The sequence below is a fragment of the Cydia amplana genome, chromosome 11 (assembly GCF_948474715.1).
Source record: "Cydia amplana chromosome 11, ilCydAmpl1.1, whole genome shotgun sequence".
NCBI lineage: Eukaryota > Metazoa > Arthropoda > Insecta > Lepidoptera > Tortricidae > Cydia > Cydia amplana.
In genome coordinates this window covers 12,689,921-12,716,686 of record NC_086079.1, presented here as the reverse complement: position 1 = coordinate 12,716,686, position 26,766 = coordinate 12,689,921, and the positions used below count along the sequence as shown (strand labels likewise).

The window sequence follows — 26,766 nt, the reverse complement described above, 5'->3', positions numbered from 1 at the left end:
AATAATATCTGTTACAGTGTCAATGTGCTACATAAAGAGACATATCTACATATCTCAATGTTTTGAAAACCTTCTAATTTGTACCTTTGATTTTTTCCTCTATATGCACTATATACTTAGGGTGTGCAACTGTGCATCAAAAACTAGGTACTTAACACAAGAAACACTTTCACAAGAATGTACGTAAACTCGTAATAATATTGCCGGTTAACCTGAAACCGTTACTGACATTCCGCTTTCCATATAATTTCATATTTCTAACAGTCTCAAAATTAACCTAATAAGCTCAAATTCTATATCACAAAAATAAATGTAGTAGTTTCACCCTTCTATCACTGACACGATAAAACTTCACTACAACTTTCTTTAAATAGAGGCACGATATAACTGTTTCAGTCTTTCAACCCTTCTTCAAACAAAGTCTGAAAAGGACAGATGGAGCGACTTTCAGTGATAGTAGCTTGGAAAAGACCCTCGGAATCTAAATTTACAAATGGCCGAAGTCTTTTATTCGTCGTTTTGCTGTGCAACCAAAGTCCGTAGTTTTGGCAAAGATAATGGGCCGAGCGGCAATAAATCTTATGTAATGGCGTAAAAATAAACAGTTTCGGACGAACACTGGTTTCCATTTCGATTGTTGTTTTAATGCGGCGTATTGTGAGTTGGATAATACGGTTCATGTAGTGAATATTGAGCTAAATAATAAATCAGCTTTGGTCTTTCCATAGAAATTATCCATACCGATAGTTAGAGCAACACCACTTAGATGAAACAATTCTGCCGTACAAAAATGTATGAAAATAAATTAACCCATCAATAATTCTGCTTTGGAGAAGTTTATAATGGCTCTTTCAACGTCTTATCTCGAAACTCGACATTTTTAGGGTTCCGTAGCCAAATGGCAAAAAACGGAACCCTTATAGATTCGTCATGTCTGTCTGTCTGTCTGTCTGTCTGTCTGTCTGTCTGTCCGTCTGTCCGTCTGTCCGTCTGTCTGTCCGTCCGTATGTCACAGCCACTTTTCTCCGAAACTATAAGAACTATACTGTTGAAACTTGGTAAGTAGACTGATGTATTCTGTGAACCGCATTAAGATTTTCACACAAAAATAGAAAAAAAACAATAAATTTTTGGGGTTCCCCATACTTCGAACTGAAACTCAAAAAAATTTTTTTCATTAAACCCATACGTGTGGGGTATCTATAGATAGGTCTTCAAAAATGATATTGAGGTTTCTAATATCATTTTTTTCTAAACTGAATAGTTTGCGCGAGAGACACTTCCAAAGTGGTAAAATGTGTGTCCCCCCCCCTGTAACTTCTAAAATAAGAGAATGATAAAACTAAAAAAAATATATGATGTACATTACCATGTAAACTTCCACCGAAAATTGGTTTGAACGAGATCTAGTAAGTAGTTTTTTTTTATACGTCTTAAATCGCCTAAATACGGAACCCTTTATGGGCGAGTCCGACTCGCACTTGGCCGCTTTTACTTTTGGTTTAGTTTGTATTTTAATGTTTGTATGAGATTATTGAAAATCACATAATCATTAGCAAATGAGTACCAATTTGGCACATAAGTAGGTTACTATTTCAGAACAAAATAAAGAAAGCCATGTGGAGTTAAGAGTATTATTAATACTTTTTTTTCTCGATACTCGTACAAAGTATCGTCACCCTAATGAAGATTCACTATGTTTACATGTTCAATTCATTTTGTGTACAGGCTTTAGCATGATTGCTTGATCACATGACAAGCCTTATTACACGAGAGAGCTTTAGATATTTTAGAGCTTCGTTATCAGCGCGATAATAATATTAATGCATCTAAAAGACAGCACTATAAACAAAATATTTATCTACATAAAAAAAAACAATAAAAAAACTAAAAGGAACGTGCCATTTCTCACACCAACTTTGCACAAAGTTTGCAATATTCATGACTGTAAATTATACGATTCCCAATAGGAATCTGATACTCCACAAAAACTTACCCATCAAATAAAATGCTTATTTTGTGATGAGCAACTTTTGCTTTTAGACCGCAGGCTGGGGTGTTGTTGCGACCGACTTGCCGAGCTTAGTCGCCGAGGCAACCAGTAAATTAAACCTGCGGGTTACGCATATTTATTTTAGTGTTGAGGTCACTTTACAGTTGTTGGTCTAAGACTCGAATTGCTCAAGCTTGTTCAACAAATGAGAATATAGGGGCTGCATAAGAAGCGTAAGAACTTGTGAGCGCAGCTGCAGGCTACTTCTCAAGTAATTATAGCTATTTCAACCTAAGTATTTCCCGCTTAACGACATGGTGGAAACTTGGGCTGCATGCTCAGCCGAAATTTTGCTTTGTCAGCGTGTTTTAAAATTAAGATGGTAGTAGGTAGGTTAGTAATAAGTGTAAAACATAGATTCGCAAAATATAAAGTAAAGTAAGTTAAGTATTTTATGTAGATTAGTTTTTATTACAATTATTTCTAGTGTAGTAAATAACTAAATGCCCGTACATTTAGTTATTTACTACACTAGAAATAACTAAATGTACGGGTGCCTAACCATCATATTTTGCATGTTTACAAATTATTATTTTAATGGTTCTCTCCGTGTAGAATTTTTGCACATACATATAAATAGTGTCAGATTTTTAAAACTTAATTATTCGTTCATTGAAAACATGCAATACAAACTATCGACGTAATTTTTAACCTTTTTCATTGTAGTCGTAGTCAAATGTCATAGTAACTAAGTACCTATATTTTTATTTACTTGCATCTGTCCAGCAGGTATTCTTCTGTCAGGTTATCAAATCTTGTAGGTCAATTTGACCTATGTACTATGTGTAAAAACAGGATGGGGTTGAAAAAAAACATCGTACGAATAACTAACATCGGTAAAATTCTGAAGGTAGGCAAGCATATTAAGTTAACTCACACGGCGAAATAACTGAGTACCTACTTGGGCTGGCATGTTCAATACGTAGTCACGATTCCCTTAATAGATAGATACCTTTTATTTCTGAGGGCCTACCGCGAACCATGGTCGACGTGTTGCCTCCCTGTCACACTTACGTACGAATTTACAAGTGCAACAGAGAGGCACCACGTCGAACGTGGTTCGCGGCAGGCCCTCTGTACCGTCGCCAGACTGTGATAGAAAACGGTCGAGGGCCGGTGTTTGAATTTATTGCTCCATTATCGTAGAAATTCTTGCATTCGCAGCGTTAATGCGACAGAGTACGCTTGTGTCAGAGGGTGCCTCTGGAATGTTTAAAATAAATGGCAAGTCTTTTATAACGTTGAAAAAACTTTGCTTTTTACTGAGATGTCTAAGCTAGTTGTACTCTTTTCTCAAGACATCGATTCTAAAGAAATAAAGATCAATTTAAACTTAAATAAGTCTTTTTGTTATCATTCGCCCGTGCGCCTAGCTTGCGCTAGTACATGTATGTACAATTGTACATGTTAGAATAAGTAAGAGTTCATATTTTATTTATTATAGTTTTTGGCTGCTTAAAAAATATCCGAATTTTTCAATTTCTTTTAATATAGGTACTCGTAGTATATTGGTACCTTTATAAAAAATAAGAAACTACCATATATTTTGGTCAGTATTACCATAAAATCACGACAAAATATGTCAGAGTTCTTTAAAACCTAAAAAAATGATACACACAAAATTATGACAGTGATCGATCCTAGGTACCTGTGAAAACTTAAGTACCTAAGTACTTATTTCCGTACGCAGTGTTAGCGACAAAAATAATCAAGAAATATGGCAAGTTAACATTGCAGCATTGCTCCAGTAAAGTTGATGTCCCCAATGTGTATGGAGAATGTGACAATCGTCACAATCGTCGTCATTAATTAGGTATATCGTACTGAAATCGAAGTCTTCCTAGACTTCAGTAAAATCTGAAGACACTTCCGTTTTAAACTCTCAATCTCAAATCACTTTGACATCAAGCCTACCTACTCTATTCTACTATTCGGTGTCTTCAGAGAGTTAGGGCGACAATTGCCGATGTGTAACGAAGATATCCGAAACAAAACGGGCTATAATCACGTGTCCCTGTATCCTTGCAGATAATAGTTGGCGATTGCAAGGAATTATTACGGGAACGGACGGAAAATAGATGAGATTAGATATATAAATTACCTCGTGATTACATTTGTAATTGCGTGCGCAGGACATTCGTATCTTAATACGAAAAATATACGCGTCATCACCATTAAAAGTATTTGCTAGAATATCATCAGGCTCATCTTCTTTATACTAACAAATTGTTCCACTATTACCTGCTATTTGGAATTTTTTTTTGAAATATAGTTGTGTGAATTAGTACTGTGTGTATTTCTATGAAATTTCTTTTATATGCACATCGAGCCATACCGGAAGACTAAGTTACCGTTTACCTAGGGTTTCCACGGAAGACCATCGTCAAGGTTTTCATAAAATACGTAAACCAAGCTGAGTGGAAACCTTTTATTTGACGCTTTAAACCTTTTTTATGACATGTTTTTGTAAAATTTCGTTGTATAAGCGTCCTGAATAAATCTGATTCTTATATTTACTTGTCTGGGCCATACCTAATATGTATAACAAAATCAAAATAACATTAGTTTTATCACTTTATCAGGTTACCTTAACTTTGATTTCGCATAGACAACCCGCCATCCTATAAACCTACAATATGCTCGCTAAATTTGCAGTAAGCTGATAGAAGTTAGGCATTGTTAGGAGCAGCGCCAAGCCTGCACGCCCTGCTGCTTCCTAGGAATTCTCTAGCTTCCCTTGCCTATATGACGTTCACGAGCTAACGCTACTATTCTATGTACATATTTATTTTAATAAAATTTAATCGTGGACAATCGATGTCAAATCATAAACCGGAATTGGGAGCATGTGATCATGTGTTGAGCATGAGACAAGAAAATGAAATACGTTTTTGACAAAAATTTCAGTTTTGGTACAAGCTTTTATCGCTGACTGTACTTTTCTTACGACAGACAACTAATACTCATCGAGACAAATCTAAAAACCCCTAACACAATTAGGTTGCGTTGTTTCATCACAGAATTCCTATGGCCACCTCCAGTCTCCATCATTAGATCAGCTTGATGGTACCATAATATTGCATTGTCACCCCACTTACATGTGTATGCCAAATTTCAGCTCAATTGGAAACCGGGAAGTGGATCAAATTTAACTTGCAAGATTCCATTACATAGTTACATACAGGTCGACTTAATAAAAGCTTGTTAAAAAATATCTTATTATTAAATGTTAATTTTGCTGCAAGGCGTACTGCCATTTCAATAACAATTCTACATCAGAATAAGCATTCACAGCTATGCCGCATTCATGGCCATTGTAATGAAATAGTTTTATACTCGTAGTAATGTGATTCCTACTTGAAAGTCTCTTTATCACGTAAGTACTACTTATTAGGTACTAAATTAAAATTAAACGTATGTATTTTAATATTGCATTTAATTTACCTTTTAACAACATAGCAAAGGACTTTTCATCAGCCTACTTGTCTATCGTCTCACACACCATAGATAAACAAGAACAAGTTAGTACCTATATTTATTTCGTGGATATCTATTGCAAGTAAATGCTTAGAGCTTAGTTGGCACAATTGGTTTCTATAATAATAATAATAAATCATTTAATTCAGACCAAGTTCGATCCATAGTATGTTAGTTACAGAGGTATATTAATATGGTTGCTGGTTGCTATGATGGTGGTGGCTCGGTTCTATGCACTTGAACTGGAAGTTTAACTATTACTACGTGTAAGTACCGATACAGTATGTTTAGTTAGACATAGTTATAAACTAGTGCTATACATAAGTTACTTCATTCTCGTATAAACCAAGCACAAAATACAAAATGCAGTTGAGCAAAGGCAACCCGCATAAGTATGTAAAATACAAGTCGAACAGTAAGCCTGTGAGCTCCATACAAGCTGGATACAAGGCTAATGAGCAAACTCGGATCTGGGGCAACCCGGACAAGATTCAGCAAAAAATTCAGTCTTGTTTTAAGAAATATAATTTTCACTACGCCATCTGGTAAAGGCTCTTATGATTGTTCAAAAACTCATAGCAAATTTGGATTTGATTTGGTTTGGTTTTGTTTGATATCTTGCAGTTAATATTTTATTCGGGTTGGTGTGGTGAATTTTTTTTTTGTTTCATTTGGGGGAAATTTTGTTTAACCCTGCTTTGAAACCCTCGCAACGCTCGCTACGCTCGTGGTTGAATTTTGGACTCTTTCGCTTGCTCGGGCATCAATACTAACAACAACTTTGCACCTTGTAAAACAAATAACTATAGTTACCTATTTCAGTTACCATACTAACAGTATCATAATTATAAACACATGAGCGATGTCCTGATTTTACAATTTATGGTACTGTAGGCTTAGCAAAGGAGTTCCGCGATATTAGGTATATCGCGCGCGAGATAAACTACCCGTCTCTCTATTTAATACAGTTATAAAAAGACGGGTAGTCTATTTCGCGGGCGAAATACTGTCGCGGCACTCCTGTGCTAAACCAGCTATTATGATACCACATAGATAGGTACGATTTGCACCACAGAACATATTAAAGAGGTTAGAATGGCTATCGCGCGCAGTTAGTATCGGAACCGGTGTCGCCGCTCGTTGCTCTCCACATTTACTAACACTCGCGCAACGGTAGTAAAAACTTGTGTGCGCGGTGAATGGATACGCCTCCTTTAGACAGATTTGATGTCTGGCTTCTTAATCTGAAGGTTATTGTGGCGCAAAAGGCATGTTTACTTCGTTTTTCGGTCAGCGCGGGCGAGTAGCATGCGAGCGTTTGCTCAAACCGGCGGCGACACGTACCCTGCTCGCATCGCCATTCTAACTTGTTCTGTGATTTGCACCAATAAGCGTGAGTGCCTAATGACATGACTCTCAATACATTTCTCGTGCACTAATCAGCACATATTATATAGTTTGTCAAAGGACTGTCTCATTTAAAACATAAACAGAGATAATCATACTATCTTTGTCTTACACTAGTATTAGCACCCAAAAGAAAAGCATGAGTATAGTTTTTTGTTTTTATTTACTGACAAATTGGTTTGACCAACTATTATATCAATAGCATTTTTTTAATAACTAGAGATTGTGTGTTAGAATCTAAATCCAATGATTTGTATTTCAGTATACTGTTTACTCGCGTTATTAATATAGCTATTAATCACTAGCCTGTAACTTCCGTAAAATTAATTTAATAAGTATGCTTCAGTTTCGAAATAAATTAAAAGTGGAAAAATTCGGGAGGCTCATAGCGACATCTACTGCAAGAGCCTCCCTAGGGCTCATATATAGTGGAAATATTCGCTGAATTGATACGGTCTTGGTAGCTCAGATGGAAGAGCACTGTACTAGTGATCCAGTGGTCGTGGGTTCAAGTCCCACCCAAGACAGTGAATTTTTCCACTTTTAATTTATTTCGAAGCTTAATAGCATCGTTCGCAGACGTTTCTGCTTAATACAAAATTAATTTATGCTTCAGTTTATTAATAATCAGTTAATTAATATATATAATACAGCCGCCTCACGTAGGAACTTGATTATAACATGATTATTTACAAAACCAAAGGCCCGGTATTCCTCGGTAATTTATTTGGGGCATCCCTTCATCTTCTCCGGACGTTAATTTTAATATATTATGCCTTGTACGGCATCATTTCCGTCATTAAATTGTTATTACGCAATAAATTTCGCAAGCTGGTATTGCAGCGCATAAATATGTTAACAAAGAGCCCATGCGATCTTATTATGTTTGGGTACTGTTTACTATAGGGAACTTGATATATTCCTATTGTTTATACTTTGTAGCTCATAATTTTATTATCCGTAGTTTGTATTCAACTTGTGATAGGTACTTGAATTTATAACATAACTAGCGACCCGCCCGGCTTTGCACGGGTTAACAAATTATACATAAACCTTCCTCTTGAATCACTCGTAGTTTTAAAGATCTAAGCATACATAGACAGACAGACAGCGGGAAGCGACTTTGTTTTATACCTACTATGTAGTGATTATGCATTCGGATCCCTTTTAGAATGACCGAGACTGCGAAAAGTTCGCTCAATGATATAAATAATTAAAATAATTGCATTTATTATATTTGTTATCAACAAATTTTACTCATTTGTTACTATGCAGGTTTCTAAATAATTTGTGTCTGCGTAAACTCGATTGCATTCCCTCTATTGCACATTACATAGTTGCGAGCGAGATGGTCTAGTTCACGCAGACGGTAGAGTAACGTCAATGTCAATTGCCAACTCGTAGTAACCGTGCTAGAGTCTGTGCGGAAAGAGAAGAGTCGTGGAATGTAGGGGGCCCGATAAATTCCACGACTCTTCTCTTTCCGAACAGACTCTAGTTGAAACTATAGTATATCATTTGGAGCACTGTTTTGTTAATAAATTTCGTTGTACCGAGAATAAACACCTGCGTATTCTGGCGCTGTCCCTGTTTATTATTTAATGCTGCTTCTGTTGGTTCTAAAATAAGGCATTCAAGGATTCCCTGTCTAGATTTATTTAACCCTAGCTGTTGCCCGTGCCTTTGTTCGCGTGAAATTTTATTTTGGTTGTCGTAATTTAAAACTAGTGGCTCTGTGAGCTTTAGACCTCGCGATAAGCTTTATAAGTTTCAAGAATGAAAAAAAAATTTAGAAAATACTTCTTTGAGTAATTATCACAGCGAACTCACAATGGTCTTATGTAAGTGTCTTATGTAGACCCTACTGGCACTTAAGTCTCATATGCCAATGTTCGCCATTTCGAAACATATAATACAAGTTTTCAACCTCTTATTGATTGAATTTTCGACCCCTTAGTGGAAGAATTTCCAGAAACCCTGAAAACAATTATCTTGCTTTCTAATATTGTGTCTAATTTGTGTTTAAAAACTGGTACCACATATAAATTTTAGTCCCTTTAGGCATAAAAAAAGGTACTATAAAGTATAAACATGCAAATACTGATATAAAAGGATGATAAATAAACATAAATTAAAATGAAACATATCGAAAAGCTAAATCTGTAGACGTTTGCAAGTACATATAATATCCCTTAAATAACCCTTACATGTAATATAAGGGAATAAACCGTTACATGTAACATAAGTGACACTTTCACTTTGTTCCCTCTCAAATAGCACATCAATCATAGGCTTTGTATCAGTTCGTTGACAAGTCTTTTAAGACCCGCCGCGCACCGACGGACACACGCGAATGAATGGAAAGTCTTCGCAGAATGTGACGTGAATAATTTCGTTGGACATTAAGTTCGAGTTGCATTTTGTTTTGCCTTCTGTGGATTTAAGGAACTAAATCAGGACTATTATCCGGAGTAATATCGTGAATACTGGGATTTTTTAACGATAGAAATATTTTATTATTTATCGATACCTTTTACAACATAATATTAGTACATAGCAGGTGCTTCAAATCAGTCAGGTAGGTACACTGATTTAATATTTATAAAAAAAATTAAGCAGTTAATTATAAAGTTACTCTTGATCAGTTACAAGTATTATTTGCACATTATTATTTATTATGTTATGGTTATATGCAATAATTTTTTGCAACCAAAATTTATTTATTCTTAATCTCGTGCAGAAAATCAAACGGTTATTTAAAGACGAATCGTGCCTCTGCATTCGTCTTTGGAATGTCTTGGGGAAATTTATACCAATCCGTCAGAGATTTTCTTGTCAATTATACCTAAAAAGCTCCACGCAAGTTACTTTGACGACGTGATTGATATAAAAAGATAATCCCTATCTTATTCCTAACTAATACTTAACTCAAATGATATTTAACTAAGTAGGTAATAATTTCAGAACAATGACTGGAAGGATGTTTAACAAAGTTGAGTGTTTTTACTTGTTTATTGAATTTTTGATTGAACATTTTTAAAATTCTGGAAAGTGTAGGTGCATATGCACGGGTGGTTTCAATGAACTAATCTAGGTATTAATGAATCTGTTTCATTGTTCTAGAGTGTATATTTTTAAACATATTTGTATTATATCATTGACCACTTCAACTGAAAGCGAATTTAAGAAATAAGTGCATGAAGTTTGCTAAAAAGTAAATGACCTGCTCAATTAGAAAAAAATAACCACTCTTTTCGCCAGTCATGCAATAATACAGCATTTGTTTTTCTCACGTGCTGCTAGTTTAAAATTTCATTGAACCGTGTATTATGAATGTGTAAAACGGTGTCACGGTTGAAAAATATGTTATCGTGAAAATATCGTGTCACACGACATGAATACTGACAAATTGATTAATGGATGCTTTATTTTTTACAATATAAAGCAAGCATCGGCTTGTAAATATTGTTCGCGGAAATATGGGAAGAATACCCGAAAGTACCATAAATCATTACATGTTGCAGATATACTTTGTATATTTAAGTATATTTCGTTCTAACAAGTAGATATTGATTGTCTTTTGCAGAAATAATTCATTGAAGTAAATTAAATTTATAATTATCCTATGAATTTTGCAATTTTAATGACATGCTGGCATATAACGCTACAAAAAGGCAGTGGCTAAAACCCCAGAAGTTTTAATTTGCAAATGAAGCTTTTTTTTATCTAAAGCCCACTTTTTCCTTATTGAACGGCGAATTAATTAAAATTTAATTATTCCGCAAAAGATTAGAACTTCATTTCGGCCATTTGCATAATTTACTGCAATGAAAAATCCTCCTTCCGTTAAATTCAATAAGTACCTACTCTGCTTAAAAAACAGAGTTTACCGACAGAGTAGAATTAGTGATTACTTTATTGGATCTAAATTACAAATTTATCTGTAATTTTATTAACAAAGCTTCTGTAAGACGTAAATAATATGTAAATAATGTCTTATTACCAATTATTTTTCAATTTGTACATTAATGTGTACATTAATGATAATTATCTAGCAGAAGTGTTATAACTGTGTTTAATCAGAAACGATAGCAAACCATAAAACGCTTGTACAAATTCGAGTTTATTGGCACAAGATTCAGTTGTGACCTGTAATTTATCATTACCAATAAAGGATGTCTATGTCTAAATATGTCTGGAAGCTTTCTTATTTTCCGATGCTCTTTAGTAAACGGGCGTATAAACTAGTTTGTTTTCAATAATTATTCGTATTTTGCTCGCTGGCATAGTATTGAATAACTGCATCCAGTTATGGAGATACCTACCTGTTTCAACAACGCTAAATATTAGTTTCAAAATGTCCATGCAAACTAAAACTATTTCGGCGTTTAAACTGTGGAAAATTCAACTTATTTTGAAATTACTGGCACTAATTTTAGCAAGGTACGGACACCACCGCACATTACCCCTCGCCGCAGCGGTCGCCGTACCGAACTCATTTCCCGCATCCGCGCTACACTTGTAGGGATGCTGGTGTTACAGATTTTTTCTACTCCGGTACTTTTATTTGTCATTTAAAGGGTCGTGCACACACCTTTAAAACCCTACCTTATAGCTGTCAAGACAGGTCTTTAGTCTATTCCCAAAAAAGAATTTGTGCTTACACGCAGTATCTTTTTGGCGATTTTACGATACTTCGTGTAATGACCACTTAAAAAATATTGAATGAAATACAGTGTTGCAAACCTTATTTTAAATGTCATTTCTGACAAATAAGTGAACCATAGACATGTTTTTTTATTTCATTCATTCTTTCATTCTTTTACCGCCCGTACCCTCCATTTTTGCTACTTCTTGAAGTAAAAATATTTGTTAAATTTACAATTTTATTTCAAAGTAAGTACTTGGTCGTAGAAAAAGTATTGTATGCAACGTTGTTTAACCGAGTCAAAAAATACTCGTGGCAGTATTGTATGCAACGTTGTTTAACCGAGTCAAAAAATACTCGTGGCGTCTTTATTTAATTAACAATTTTCGGCTTCGCCTCAAATTGTTACTCACGCCACTCGCCTTTTTTGACCCCTCTTAAACAACGGTTGCTTAAAATATTATTCCGCCCACTACAGGAATAACTGTAATAATCCTAAACTCATGGGGACATATATCGTCGGGTGACAAGTAAAACTCGCTAAGTACTATCGAAAAATTAAATTAACAATGCACTTTATTACACTTGTAACATGGTTTATTGTCCAATAATTTCAAGGATATTAGTTAGTGACTTTTACTTGTCACCCCACGATACGAACAGTGTATACTTAATGCATCGCGGTATTGCGGTATCCTGGTATTAGAAACCCTAATTGTTACCTGTAAATTTTTCCTGTATTAAAAAAAAAATAGGTACATATTACAGGACAATTTTACATTTTGATCTGTAGGTCAACTTAGTCCCACTACACAGTAAGCTTATTGAGGCTTGTGTTGTGGGTATTAGACGACGATATATACAGGGTGACATTTGAGTCGTGGTCAGTAATATGTTTTTATACTTAGTATATACCTAGTTATATAAGTACAATAGAAAAGCATCCATAACTCAGGAACAATATTTGTGATACAAACACACAAATAAATGTCCTTACCAGGATTCGAACCCGGGACCTCCTATTCTTAGGCAGACTCACTACTGACTAAGGCTAAGAGACCGTAAAACGTAACGGGGGAGTATCATTATATAGCCTAGTATACCAATACTAATTTAATGTTCATAGCATAGGTAAATAAAAGGCATGCTTAGTATTTCGCCTTGGCATAAAGTACTACTCAATGATAAAATAATGAATCGTATACAGTATTCCCAAGAACAGGAATAACTCCTAAGGCACGTCACTATAAACTAGCTGCCCAATCCTGTTCAACGCAAAACTAGCCCCTATAACAATAACCATAGGGTTCACAAAGATCACTCCGTTGTCCCTGACTCGTAGCTTTTAAGCCGAGTTTGCAAGCCCTCTGAAAAATGCAGTTTTCAATTCGAAAGCCAAAGAAAACTTTATATGAGCAAAGTTGTCTTTGGGATTTTTGTTAATTCATTTCCGCTGGGTGTAGTGTGAGAGTGCTATTTTTATTATAATGAAATATTTTTTGTATAGCATTATGTAAGATTATATACCTGGTTATCAAAATATGTTGGACTCATCGTAACTGTTCTTACTAAAGCTACTACTAGCATACTAATACCGAAAAAGCCGGTTTTTATCCATTAAATTTCAATTTATATAAAACTTGTCAGTATAAGTAAGTACCTACTTCCACACTTTGTCACATCAAAGTCAGTGCATAGTTAGCTTGGTCCCAGTCTAACTTGGGAGTCTATTATTTTTTTAACAAACGGTTATGGGTACGAGTATGTATGATCTGTCACTTATTGTCAACAGCGGCATTTCTGCAACTAGAAAAGAAAGCAGCGAATAATCTATCACCTGTCAACATTGAAAATGTCTCGTTTCTGGCTGACAGATCAACCTATATCCATTTGATAACAAGAAATTACTATCAGAATAGATCTCTGATTTAAGACTCCCTTGTTTGCTTTTTGCAATCTTTTTGTCTGGTTTGCCATTTTATAATCTATTATTTCAATAATAAAAATATTAAAAATACCCTCCATTACGGGTTAGGAAACCTTGTGTTTTCTTCTTCTTCAGTCGGTCCCTCAATACTGAGGATCGTGACATCATGTCCTTCTATTGAAGACCAGGTTCCTCTATAGGGTTCTGTTCCCCGCCAAGCGCATGGCCTCGTGCAGTTTTAATTGCATAGGTGCCGTAATTTGAGAACACCATCTCGTAGGGCGAGGGGCCTGAGGTCTCGAGCCTCCAACTTTGCCCATCATTATTACTCTTTCCAGGCTATCAGGAGAGCGACGTGAGAGGTGTCCGAAGTATGCAAGCATTTGGTCCTGGCATATCGTTGACAACTGGCATTTTATGCGTAGCTCCTCCTTGTGTTTTACCGAAATCCAATTAAAAAAAACATTAATATTAATGACTTTTTAGATTTTTTCTGTGTAACCCAAGTTACAGTTTTCCTTGTTCTAATTGAAACGAATTAAAAGCATGTAATTTAGCAAAGTTTCTAACTCAAATGACAAGCTACATGTACAGGAAAAAAAATGGAGTGAAACTTTTTCCGTCTTAAAGAAAACGTCTGAACCCGCACGTTTTATACTCGTACGTCGTGCACTTTGAGAACTTTTTTAATTTTCTACGAAACTTTAGCCAATACTTTTTTTCTAAAAGATCACACAGAGACATCTTGCTTTTTATTTGAACTAATTGCTCTAAAGAGAGAGTTACAATAGTTTTTTGTGAACCAAGCGAGCAAACTAAGATTTTGCTCAGGAGCTGATTTTGAGCCGAGCAAGTAAGTTGATTCTCGCGAGTAAATAGAGCATAGCGACAGCAATATCAGAAGTGTATGTATAATATATGTAGGCTTGTTTTTCGAAGTGGTATGCAGAGATCACGGATTTTTACTTGCAACGATCCAGGCATACCTCTTTCTTCCACAGTATTTCTGATACATGCCCGTCGGCTTAGACTACGTTTTAAACTTTAGGAGTTCCCCAATGTAAAAAAAAACCTCAAGTTCATCAAGATCTTCCCTTTTAACTCCTGCTTAAATGTTTCCTCTTCTACTACATTAAAATGTATCACCTTGTAGGCACAAACCACAATATTTTTACACGACTGCCCAAAAAAAGAGTGTATTGTTTTTCTAAGCACAGCCAGCCGTACTCGTACTTTTTGCACCACTTCCTGGCTATAAAGTCGTAAGTTCCCACGATTGTGAACGTATTCAAACCATAATATTTAAAGCCTCATCTTATTTCCGATTACAGGCTTATGTATTTCACACGATTGTATTGTCTGGACGCCCTCAGCGCGGCCGTCAGCTCGACACACGATACGTACGGCGTCCACGATAAAGCATTATTTATCGTCGCCACTGACACGCGCCTCCATGAATGTTTTATTGGACCACAATTGTATTGGTGACTCGATTTGATCCGTAAATTGAGTGGTAAACCTTGATCCTATAATCTTTTCTAAAAAATATACAAAAATATAAATATTTAGGTAAATAAAAAAATCAAAATTATAAAAACTTTACCCAATTTTTAGGGTTCCGTAGCCAAATGGCAAAAAACGGAACCCTTATAGATTCGTCATGTCTGTCTGTCTGTCCGTCTGTCCGTCTGTCTGTCCGTCCGTATGTCACAGCCACTTTTCTCCGAAACTATAAGAACTATACTGTTGAAACTTGGTAAGTAGATGTATTCTGTGAACCGCATTAAGATTTTCACACAAAAATAGAAAAAAAAACAATAAATTTTTGGGGCTCCCCTTCGAACTGAAACTCAAAATTTTTTTTTTCATCAAACCCATACGTGTGGGTTATCTATGGATAGGTCTTCAAAAATGATATTGAGGTTTCTAATATCATTTTTTTCTAAACTGAATAGTTTGCGCGAGAGACACTTCCAAAGTGGTAAAATATGTGTCCCCCCCCCCTGTAACTTCTAAAATAAGAGAATGATAAAACTAAAAAAAATATATGATGTACATTACTATGTAAACTTCCACCGAAAATTGGTTTGAACGAGATCTAGTAAGTAGTTTTTTTTTATACGTCATAAATCGCCTAAATACGGAACCCTTCATGGGCGAGTCCGACTCGCACTTGGCCGCTTTTTAAATGGATTTTTAACACGACCACTGTGCTCGTACGCTCTATTGCTCTTAGTCTGGATTCCAAACAGATTTACCGTCTGCCCCGAGTTTCGCAATGCGTCATACGTATCCAAAAAATTGAATTAATTCAATCATATCTTCTTTCAATTGTCCCCGATCTACTCTATACTATCACTAGACGACGTATGTACTAACTAGCAAACAATTCAAACCTTAGTGCTTACTGCAGTACCTATTTATATTGGTATCATTTTCTTTAATCTTTATAATCAATTATTTTCAATGTACGAAAAACTCCGCTACTCAAAAAGTAGTCCATTAATACTAGTCAGGACGCAGCAAACAAACCCCGAGAATCCATTTCGTTATAACTTTTAACAGGCAACTTTTAAATCGGTTAAAACTGGCCCAAAGTTTGGTGCAATCGCGTTGCATTTAGCATTGTTTCGGTCCAGAAACGGAGTGTCGCGGCAGACTTCGTGAAGAGCAAGATTGCAATAGAAGTCCTGGTCGCCTAATTACTGACAAGTTTTGTATTCAGTTATTTGTATGCAAGATTTTAGTACCCTTTCTACCTTAAAAAGCTTGTAGAATTTTCTTTCCAGGTAACGCAGCGTGATAATGCCCCCATTAAGGTGGAGATGGATCTGGATAAGATCTTAGACCCGTTGGATGACGGCAGCATACGACCAGCGGTGAAGATCCTTGGGGACTTCAACTAGGAGCCCGATTCATATTTAAGTATACTTGTTAGCTTGTTACCTTTTTGATCTTATTTTGATTCGACCTTGATGTACGCTCACGCTGATTGATGCATGCGAAATGAAGTGAAAGTCGTGCATGAGATGCGCGCAAATCACCAAACGGCATGGTCGTATTAGGGCCAGTATTCAACTCTATGGCTGCTGCTCGAGCGTTTGTGCAGCTGCGCAGCGACGCCATGTTCCACAGTGCTGACAAGACACCGACGCTCAAAAGATGCCAGTATGTGGTTTTTATTAAAACCACAACAAATTGTTAAATTAGAATCGACCTCCAACTGGGGACACGTACGGAGCCCACGGTATGCACGCTTACAATTCCAAGTGTATCTAATATGTGCGTATGACCCTTTGTTAACCATTACTCACTAAAGAGTGAGTAATGGTTAAGTGGGTGAGTGAGTATGGTTTTTTAAGGCCGGTATGATGTTACGCAAGTAAAGACTTGCGTAACATCATACTGGCCTTAAAAAATCTTTTAAAACCACACATTGACCGACTGACTACTTAGGCTTCTAAGTATGTAGATACAGTACGCGTTGTACGTAGGCACACGGTAATAAAAAGTAGCCCTGCGTCATTTCGAGCCATTTTAAGCACAACCCTATTTTCATACAGTGTATTAATAACACATTTACAATGAGGAGTGTGTTTTCAAACGGGCTTATTTTTCGAATTTAAACTGTTGTGAGACATACTACCATTGAATAAATGGGCTTACTTTTGTATGGTTTTCATAGATATTTGATTACAATAACAAAACATGAGTTTAATATTTTTAAAACTTTCGCGTTTTGAACACTCACTCACTCACTTTCATATTAACTCACATTTATAGACAGATCTATCGCGAAATTTATTTTATTACCTTTATTTACCGACGTTAAAACAATAATAAATAAAATAAATAAATTTCGCAATCCCGTCTTCTATAAAATGTGAGTTATTATGAAAACAAGAGTTCATACAAACATTTTTATCTTTAGACTTTTATTTTGTGACCCACAAATGAATTCCATTCTTCAACAAACTCAATTTAAATCCTTGTTGCCATAGGTGCCAATTCTATTTGAAACGGCATAATTATTTTTCTTTGGCAAAATATAATCATTGGAAATTTTAGGTTACCTATTTAGTTAACACGGTACTTATTAAACTAATTACCTTTGAGGTTTGTCAGCATTGGGGTTTGGGTACATTGATTTAAGTTTTCGATTCGAGGGTGCTTTCGTTCAAAGAGAAGAGAGCGAGAATAAAAGGATCAGAAAACCGCATATTTTAGGTATTATTATAAATAATCATGTCGAAGATGTTTCACTTTTATATTAAAGAGCTCTATTGATTGATTGATTGATTAATATTACAAAAACAATAAGTAATTTTAAGAACTACTTACTTAATGGCAGAAAGTTTGAAACATTCTCAGTACAACATGTTAAAAACCTGTGTGTAGAATTTCAATCCACATATTTATTCTGGTTCATCTGGTATCTGAAGTGAATAATCATTTGCAACAGTATTCTTTTATATATCGTAAACATTTTTATTTAATGTAACGAATTCATGAAACAAAAAATAAACTTCGTAACAAATGAAATCATCTCCGTAGTTATGAGTATTTGTTTATAACTATAGTTATATTCTAGTTGCTGCTATCTAAAGTTCAATTGGCCTTTGCGTCTATTGCAGACGATTTATGGTGCAAATCGGAGAGACAATGACCTCTCCAGACTTAACACCGCCTGGGACGGAATTAAGGAAACGCAGGGATGCCCAGCACCTGCATTACCCTCTCGGCTTCACTATGTCTTATCCCACAGGAAAGGCGAGCCAATACGTGTGGAGGCAGGTCGGCTGCAGGAATCTGCCGCTTATTTCAGGTTGGACCCTACTCGCGCCTTACGGTAACTCCATACCGGGATTTAATTTTGGGAGTATCCTTCTCCTAGATGGATTGCAAGCCAATGCTAAGAGGTCCATCTCCCCTGTGACGAAACAGCTTTTTGCTTCGTTTGTGGACTTAGTCGCCTCGTACGACACCCTTATCCCATGTGAGGGTTGGCGCTATTCTAAAAGCCGGCCATCACACGGCATATCTAAAGTTAACACTTATGTAAATAATCATGGCATTGCCTGACTCTATCATTGCAAAAGACATGCAGAGTTACCTTGGCCCGACTCATTTTCCCAAGCTAAGAAGTACTTCAAATACCTAAGTAAAATTGATAAATACATTCAAATTCCTCATATTATTTCAGAGTTCCGATGTAATTTTAACAAAATACTTGATATTTTATTCAGTTATTCCATTTGCTCGAGCAATCTTTCTTGTTTTGCGTAATTCCAGGCTGACCTTTGTAATGGGATCCACAGTTCAGACATCCAGTATTACATTCCAGTTATAATGATCTGGATTTTTGTAAAAGGAAAGCTCTTATTTAAGCTCGTGACTCAGAAAAAAACCCGGCCAAGTGCGAGTCGGACTCGCGCACGGAGGGTTCCGCACCATCAACAAAAAAATAGAGCAAAACAAGCAAAAAGCAAACAAGCAAAAAAACGGTCACCCATCCAAGTACTGACCCTGCCCGACGTTGCTTAACTTTGGCCAAAAATCACGTTTGTTGTATGGGAGCCCCACTTAAATCTTTATTTTATTCTGTTCTTAGTATTTGTTGTTATAGCGGCAACAGAAATACATCATTTACATACAAAATTTCAACTGTCTAGCTATCACGGTTCGTGAGATACAGCCTGGTGACAGACGGACGGACGGACGGACAGCGGAGTCTTAGTAATAGGGTCCCGTTTTTACTCTTTGGGTACGGAACCCTAAAAATGAGAATTATGTCACGAAGATGCTTATAAGAAAAAAATAAGAAAAATCAAAAGGCATTTACAATTACTGTGATACCTAAATTAAAATGGCGTTAGAGAGCAATTAAAAAAAAAATAACTCAACAGTTGTAATTTAAAATATTTAAATAAGTACGACTACTAGTAGTAGTAGTAGTACATAGTAAACTCTGTATTGTACAAAAAGGCATATTAAAAATAACATAAAATTAGTACGAATTACAAAGGCGAATGATTATTAATACTGAAGAAGGTTTTCATTGTTTCCAAAAGAAATCTTTCTTATTTTCTTAAATGGTAGGTATCATGAAAATATGTTCTTCTAATCTTTTTAGGTCTCGTAAAAATGCTGAAATAAAAACATTGGCATAGCAGGAATGGAAAGTAAATAAAATGAAGCAAAGATAAATATATACTTACTATGAATACAAAATCTACAATCTCGACAGTGTCGGATTTTAGGAAAGTAGTTAGTCTGTTGCCCAGCCGTGGGACACTTAACTGGGGTCATCATCTTACTAGCGTCGCAAGCAAGCAAATTAATGCCAAGAATATATATTTATTTCTGTAGCCCTAGTGAAGAAGTGTACAAGTCTCGCGCAGTGAAGGTGAAAAATGGTGTAAGTTCCACGTAACATATGCCCTTTTACACCTAAGCTGTAAGAGTAAGTATATATTCTATTTGCACAGGTGTTAATTTTGCTAATGGTTGATTAGGTAATCGTTGGGTACCTATCTTAATAACACTTGATCAGAATAAACAAACCAAAAAGTAGTTATGACAGGTTTCTATTTAATAAAGCCAGACAACAACATTTCAAGATTCATCCTCTCGCATGATGGCACCGAAAGAAGAAAATAATTAAATCCGAGCTTTGTTCATATTCAAATTAAGTAAATTATTATTCTATAATCAGATTTATATTCATGGTTTTCTATAAATTGTGTGATATAATCGATTGTCGAAATCTGTGCTACGGAGTAATCTAAACTGTAGCGCGGATTGTAGTACCCCGCGTAGCCAGTGCCGCCGTAGCGACGTTGCGAGTCGGACGCACAGCTACGAGCTACGAGACTGTCTCGCGCGGCTCGAGCCAGCTGAGATCTCGAGCCTTCAAATAAAATATTAAAAAAAAACAACCGTGCACAGTGTACTCTTGTGTGTGTTGTGAAGCGTGACTTTGGGCATACTTTTATTTATTATGCCGTGATTGTTTTTCTAAGCACAGGTAGCGTTTTAGGGTGGTCGTAAAATGTTACCCGCAAACGTTCTTACTTAAGGTCTATTTTGTTTTATTCGGTGAGCGTTAACCATTTGGAACAAATAGCCTGTTAAGATAGCAGCACACGAATTCAACCCAAAGTTAAATTAAGGCTGTAAGTTTGAAGGATTTTTAAGTCGTTTCCTGATTTGGGTTGGTGCTATGAAATATATATAAAAAATCACTTATGTTAATAAGTTGATTCTTAACTTAATGGACATCATTTTAGCTAAATTTCATATTAATATTTAATCAATTCGGGAATATTTATCCATATAGCCTAATTTATACCAATTGAAGTAATAAATAACTTAGGTATTCGTCTTAAGTCTCATAACATAACATGTTGATATTTCTCTAAATTAATGAATGGTGTTGATTTTAGATAAATAGGTAAGATAATTCATTTTAAGAAAGTTTGGTATTTCTTAACATAGGTTCTTATTTAGTTGTTGTGTGACTGCGTGACTATAAGTCGCATGCCTTACTTACTGGAGGTCGTAAGTTCGAGTCTTAGTACGTACCAATTATCATTTCTAGTGCTTGCGAAGTAATCAATGAAACCTAGTTTCCTGTCTGGGCTTTTAAGGACATGGCGTTCGGTTTTGCAATAGTGATCACGTTAAATATTGGGTTTAGGTTGGATAGCGGTCCCAAGGCTTTTTTGGATGTAACTGGAAAAACACTATCATCAAATGTTAACTGAAAGCGATCCCTTAAATGGATACGTTAGCCTTTATGCTGAGTATTTAGTTCTATATATGAACTGGAGTGTTCTATACAATACAGTATTAAAACATACATGCATACATATTACAATACATAAGGTACATACACCGCTAGGTTAGGTACTCATTCATATTTGGCATAAAATCTTACTGCCAATTATTGTACTTTGCACTGTGAAAACCTATGTCGAAGGTACTTAGTTCGCCTATCAATTTTCATCAAAATCTACACCTACACTTTGTGTCAAAATCACATAACGGTACAGTAGTCTTTAATTGTAACTTAATGTTAACAAGTAGAGTAAGTTTTAGCTTATGCAGATATTAGCGTATTGTCGTACTTTTACTAAAAAAAATATTACAATTATTTGTACCTACAGTTGAAAAATTATCAGAATATTTTAAATCAAGCCACAAACGTAGTACCTACGTATAGTTATGTACAAAAGGGTCCCATTAAATATATTGGTGCGACTATGACGTGAATGGTTTGCGGCTTTTAAACAAAAAGCACCCTTTTGAAATATTTACGACCTGATATATTTGACACATATTTAGATGCATTGCTTTTAACAACATGTTTACTAATGGATGATGGTATTGGCGGTTTATCCATACCAATTTAATATCTGTATGTTAATTGGAACTATTGGAAGTTTTACATTATTATTTACTCAAACAGGAAGCCAATTTGAACGTACAGGCCAATTAGAGTTTTATTTATTCGATCTGTTTCCGATCTGTCAGTGTCAAAAGTGACTTTTCTGCAACCAACCCGTCACTTTTGATTTTGACACTGACAGATAAGTATCATATCGGAAACAGATCGGATAACTGAAAGTCGAATTGTTCTGTTACACTGACATCAAAATAATGTCATTTTAATTATCATTAGCGCGTGCATTTCGCTCATACTTGTACGTACATGTACTGAATTGTACTGGTGTAAGCATGACACACGGGCGAATGATAACAAAATTACATAATTATGTTAGATATAATTATGATGTTAAATATAAGTTTTAATTGGCCTCCATGACTTAATCCCGGTATAATTTAAGTTTTGAAATTACGTACGGCGTTTCAATTGTCTTCACAGCCCACGGTATTAAAGAAATACCTACTTAAACTTGATTATACGCGATTAAGTGCCATTTAAGTAAATAATAACGTGTACAAATTGAGACATTTAGATCATTGTTTTATTGAAAGATAATGAAATAACTAAACTGCAGAACACATTGTTCGACGACCAGTCTGGCCTAAGTGGGTAGCGAGGCCTGTGAAGCCGATGGTCCTGGATTCGAATCCCGGTAAGGGCATATTTGTATTATTTGTGTGATGAACACAAACATTTGTTCCTGAGTCATGGGTGTTTTCTATGTATATAACTATGTATTTATCCATATAAGTATGTATATCGTCGCCTAGTACCCATAGTACAAGCTTTGCTTAGTTTAGGGCTAGGTTGATCTGTGTAAAATGTCCCCTAATATTTATTTATATTTATCATTTTTAAAGTAACGTATTATTGTTAACGTAAAGTAGTAATTTAAAAACAAACAAGGATAAAAATCATTGAAAATAAACTAACACATTTGGCAAAAATCCGAAAACTGCAATAACGCACCTGCACTGTGCGCTAGCACTGTTCGGGTCAATGGATATATTTGCACTGCGAGAGAATTTTGAAAAACTATTTTCGGAAGCAAGTGAAATGAAATTGTACGTAATAGAAATACTTGCGTAGCATTTTCAGTACTCTTTGTCCTGATTTTAGATAATCTGGTAAAGAGAACTTGACATCAATAGGCTTGAGAATCTTAGTCAAATTTAACATAATTTATAAGCAATACAGACCCAAATACCCTAAAAAAACTTAAATCCGGTAGCAGTATTTCGGGCAAAAAAATCATATTTCAAGAAGTAAGTATCAGATAATCTTGCTACCTCTTTATATCCTCTTACCGCTTATTTCGGTTCTACCCTCAGGTTCTGCGTCACAGCCCAGAGTTGTCTTTCCGTTTTTTCTTATCCAATTCAGCATCTTGGTAGAAGATAAAATAGACACTATTATTGCTCATTTGCATCAAATTAAAATGAACAAATTCCATAACTAATATATACATATATATATACATATTTTCGGTTTGAATTTGTTTATAAAACGATGCTATTTCAACTGCATTAGCCCTATACTTATAATAACGTTCAAAAAATTCATTGAGAGGAACGAGGATAACAGATTTCCTATAAAAAATAATACAACATATGCTCGAGCGAGCGAAAAATTCGACACAAAGACAACATGGTTCACCCCGTTTACGATTCGTATTATTACACACATATTTCTGTTTTATTACTTCGTGATTGTTATTTGTTTAATGTGGTTTTTATTGTTTTTCAATGTATATGGTAAACAAGCACTGCGTTATTGTTCCCTCGTGGAATGGTGATTTAATGACTCTGATAAATATGTGATTTTCATGGTTCCTAATCATGCGATTGAGGTTTTGCTTATCCGTTAAAAATATCGAGAGCTAAATTCCTGATGTACCTATTTAAAACATTCATACAAATATATATATTTTTTGCAAGTAGGCTTCAAGGGCTCTGTCAGATAAATCGTTAACCGCTATAATAAAAAAATAAAAATAAAATATTTGTATTGACAAAAAACAAGTTACAAAGTGGGTTTTGAAGTCCCTGACTTCTGAGCTAGGTAAAGACCTGTGTTACAGAAGTCAGTTATAAATACGTTACATGCTAGATATGAAGTCAGCAAAATGATTTGCTTTAATGACGATAAAAATAAAAGTAGGTATGTGTATTTAAAGCCAGCGTCATTTTATTTAATGAACATATGTTTTTCTTTAGGTTTACGACTTTGTATTTGGCAAAAATAGCAAGAATCGTAGTTATAAATACACATAATACATAAGACGTAGGTTTGAAATCATTGTACTGAGGCATTCAACTGGACTAACAAATAATACAAAAGAATATACGGACAAGGTTAAATAAAGAATAACTAACAAACGTCGCGCGGTGATATTCCCTAGTTGGTTTTCAAACACGCAAGTTCTTCAAATAATACTCGTACATCTACTTGACACGCGCCAGCTATAGGGCGATTGTATAGCTTTTGTTCTTATAGTTATCGAATGCCTGGAAATAATTGAAATCGTAAATAGACATTGCAAAATGTCTAACCTTTGTCTCATTAAAGATTAAAATTGACAGCGAGACGAAGACTCAATTACTGGTTAGCTTACAAAATATTTGCTTGTTATAGAAAGATTATTTGGTCAATGGTGGTAATGTATTTACATTATTTATAACCTGGAAGTAGAAATTGCTATTCTGGATCGCCTATATATTTGTTTATCCGCTGTTTATTGAAAAATTTGGGCGTTAAAAGTAAAAAAAAAAAAACACTAATTTTTAACTCGGATATTTTCCTTGACGAGACGAGATCGTGCAAGCTCTGAGGCAGCTTAAAAATGGAAAAGCCCCCGGTGAGGACGGAATAACATCAGAGCTTTTGAAAGCTGCAGGAGCCCCTGTTATACAGGAAATACAGAATCTCTTCAACGCCGCCAGTGGGAGAACTCAAAAGACGTGGAGCGGGAGTTTGGTGGTGCTGTTTTTTAAGAAGGGAGACAAAACTCTCCTTAAAAATTACAGACCCATCTCGCTCCTGAGCCACGTCTATAAGCTGTTCTCACGAGTGGTCACGAATCGTCTCGCCAGGAGACTCGACGAGTTTCAGCCGCCAGAGCAGGCAGGGTTTCGCGGAGGATATGGCACCATGGCGGAGGATAGACCACATTCACACAGTGAGGCAGATTATACAGAAGTCCGAAGAATATAATCAGCCCCTGTGTCTAGCTTTTGTGGACTATGAGAAGGCCTTTGACTCTGTCGACACCTGGGCTGTTCTGGAATCCCTACAGCGATGCCAAATAGACTATCGTTATATCGAGGTGTTCATGGCCACATTGATCCAATACCGATAGTCGTACATGGTCACCTTCTCGAAATCGTTTCCGAATACACTTACCTTGGGCAGAGTCTACAGTTAGGTAGAAACAATTTCGAGAAGGAGGCCAAGAGGAGGATCCAGCTGGGCTGGGCAGCGTTCGGGAAACTTCGCCGAGTCTTCTCGTCATCCATACCGCAATGCTTGAAAACAAAAGTTTTCAATCAGTGCGTCCTACCCGTCATGACCTACGGAGCCGAGACATGGACTCTCACAGTAGGGTTGGTCCACCAGTTCAAAGTCGCTCAGCGAGCTATGGAGAGAGCTATGCTCGGGGTTTCTCTGAAGGATAGGATTCGTAACGAATACATCCGACACAGAACCAAAGTTACCGACATAGCTCAAAGAATTAGCAAGCTGAAGTGGCAGTGGGCTGGCCATATCTCACGAAGAACCGACAACCGCTGGGGTAAACGTGTTCTTGAGTGGAGACCGCGACTCGGCAAACGTAGTGTAGGGCGCCCTCCGACCAGGTGGGATGACGATCTGCGAAAGACTGCAGGCAGATGCTGGATGCGGCAAGCTGAAGACAGGGCGCTTTGGCGCTCTTTAGGGGAGGGCTATGTCCAGCAGTGGACTAATATAGCCTGATGATGATGATGATGATGCTGATTTTCCTTGAATACCATCAAAATAATAAATAATAGGTTCCTTTCTTTAAGTTTAAATTAGCACTACGGAGCACTAAAAATACATTTTATGTAAATTTTTATCCATTCGCAATTGTTCTTGTGTGTTCAATTATTTCTTCCAACAGAAATCGATAGGAACATAATGACACGCGTAAAGTCAAACAACAATCATTTTCAACGAGCTATTAAATGAAATTTGTTAGTAGTAATAGCTATAATTACTACATTAGCTATTATACCTACGTAAAACGTATTGATTAGTGTTTATTTATTTCAGTGTTTAGTACGAGTTCATACCTTTGCTACTAAACTCAAGGTACTATCTCGGACGATCGATGTTCGAAATGACATTGATGTGTCACAGTTTTCAATTGTTTGGTTGAGTTCAATGTAATGCCCGTGTTGCAACAACGCTATATGCAACATTAAATTACTTTTTGTAAAATAGAGAAATATTTTTTGATTTACTACAATGTCATTTAGTTTTCTATTCATACCCTGATGTTAACCAAATTCAATAAAAATACGGTGCATAAAGCTCTCAAAATATATTTACCTAAATTTATGAATATTTGACAAAACCACGGATTTTTAATATTTAATTCAAATACAAAATGTCAACCAAATAGCCCGTAATTTATGATTCGTCAGTGAAGTATTTTTATACCACATCGGGTGCAAACAAGCATACGGCCCGTCTATCAGCAACAAGACACTTCTGTGAATTCTGGTCGTTTTGAGTTTGAACTCCTTCTTACCGCGAAGTTGCACGTAACATACTTGCCGTTTGGC

General features: G+C 35.9%; 1 protein-coding gene, 1 non-coding gene and 1 pseudogene across 2 annotated transcripts in view; all 3 read left to right on the top strand.

Moving 5' to 3' along the window:
• Positions 1–7,391: 7,391 nt before the first annotated feature.
• Trnat-agu (transfer RNA threonine (anticodon AGU)) lies at positions 7,392–7,464 on the top strand. The gene has a single exon. It is a non-coding gene; the product is annotated as a tRNA-Thr (tRNA).
• Positions 7,465–16,564: 9,100 nt separating this feature from the next.
• On the top strand, positions 16,565–25,937 carry LOC134652328 (uncharacterized; annotated as a pseudogene).
• Positions 20,339–26,766, top strand: part of LOC134652124 (collagen alpha-1(XVIII) chain-like) — a 60,326-nt gene continuing 53,898 nt past the window's right edge. Inside the window, exon 1 of the mRNA XM_063507292.1 lies at positions 20,339–20,539. The gene's annotated coding sequence lies outside the window, so the exon portion shown is untranslated. The remainder of the gene's footprint in view (positions 20,540–26,766) is intronic.